Raw genomic sequence first — 1,918 nt, forward strand, 5'->3', positions numbered from 1 at the left:
GGCCTTGGTTGCGTTTATGTGGTACTTATTGGTACGTTCATAGGGACATTATTATATTTCATGGCATTTGCATTTTCAAAAAATTCTATAATACACACATTGAGTTGGAATAGTTTAGGTAAAACAAGACTTCAATGAATCACTGCCCAGCTGCAAGATTAATGTTCCTGTAATATTCCAGTGATGGCTGAGCTTTTAGAATGCCCATATTATGAAATCAACTATTTTTCTGGGATTTGTGGGGGTGTTTTGTGGCTCTGGTGCACACGCATGCATACTTGGAAAACTATCCATGCTGTTTCGAGTGAGATCCGGTTTCTGAATGTCCTCTGTCTTCAGTCTCCAGGTGAGCTGTTCAACATGTGCACGGCTTTCTACGTCACTTGGGACGAGGTGGCTAACCGTAGCATGCTAGCTCGTTCTCCATGGCATGACACTGCTCCAGGAGCTTCCCTGATGCGAGGAAACATGCTGGGGGAAAAAGAACATAAGGACTCCGGGGATGACTCCCCAGAGCTAGGTTTAGAGACGATGTGACCGGCAGCTAATGCTAACTCGTCCCTATATGCAAACAACGTCACATCATAAATGATAGGTAACCTAGCAACGGTGTTCATGCAACTTTCCTCCATTTTCTCAGAACTAATGTTTTGGCAAGAATCAAAGTGTAAATCTTATGTTTCTCCGCAATCAGTCAGGACATCTACATTCCACGTTAGCCGCTGCTTGCCGCTGAGTCATAGCCCATTACCATAAAGTTGACCTACTTTCAAGTTTCTGATTGACGCCCTGGTTGCTTAAAACAATCAAAACGCCCAAACCGCAACGCCAATAGAGTTGCCGCTCGTTGCAGCTGAGAGAAGCCGGTTTTCATTGAAAATGAATGTCTTCCGGTAACTTCAGAAGTTCAAGTCAGCGGCGGTGCACACGTACAGTAATACTGGTTATATCTGATCCTGTTACTCCCTCCTGCTGACTTTGTTTTCACCATTTATGCAGAGAAAGAAATGCACTGTGCAGAAGGGGCAGCATAACCTTCAAGCATCATCGAGTTGTGTGTGTGTGTGTGTGTGTGTGTGTGTGGTCATCGGGCCGTGCAGCAGTAGCAGTGACAGCTATTATTGTCTCTGATGCTACCATACAGCAGGGTGACAGGTTGAGTGATGCTGCGCTGTCATCACGCTGTCCTGTAAAGAGAGATGTAATGGAGGATAAAACCAACATACGTTTATTGTTACTATGTGAGGAAGTCATCCATGCTTTAAGGCTTACATGTAAAGTGGGTGGTTAGGGTGGAGGGCAAATTGTTCGGTGCAAAATGTAAAAAAAGGTTTGGTAATTGTTTGGACTTGAACATAGATGTTGTTTTTCCTTTTGGTGTGTTGCTATGCACTTCAATTAGTAATTTTAGCATTGTAAAAATACACAATGTTCGTAGTGGACAAAAACAAAAACAAAAACTATGAAAAACCATTTATATGTGAAAATATGTAAGTATTGATTTCTTAAATGGAGTCTGGTGGGTTTAGCGCTACCAACTTCAGAGCTGGTTCTGGTCAAACAGAAAGGTCACAAAGAGGTTTTAAAGGTCTATCTCTGTAGGGATCCTTTCCACAATGTTGGACACTTGGAATAATAATCTGAGCCTTTCAGTGGCAAAATAAAGAATTGTTATGTGGACCAACTGACGATGCACTCTTGCCTCACTGCTCTAGGTTGTAAAGAATTATCAGTAGTTAGCCTACCCTTCCTACAGTACTTAAGTAAATGTACTTAGTTACATTCCACCACTGGCGAGTTCAATGACAACACTGGACAGAATCTATGTTGGCAGCTAAGCATACATTTCTTATATTCGCTATTTCAATAAGTAAACAGGAGGTGGGTGATCAAAGGGAGAATATGGAAACAGTATGGT

This window comes from Etheostoma cragini, chromosome 21 (assembly GCF_013103735.1).
Source record: "Etheostoma cragini isolate CJK2018 chromosome 21, CSU_Ecrag_1.0, whole genome shotgun sequence".
Lineage (NCBI taxonomy): Eukaryota > Metazoa > Chordata > Actinopteri > Perciformes > Percidae > Etheostoma > Etheostoma cragini.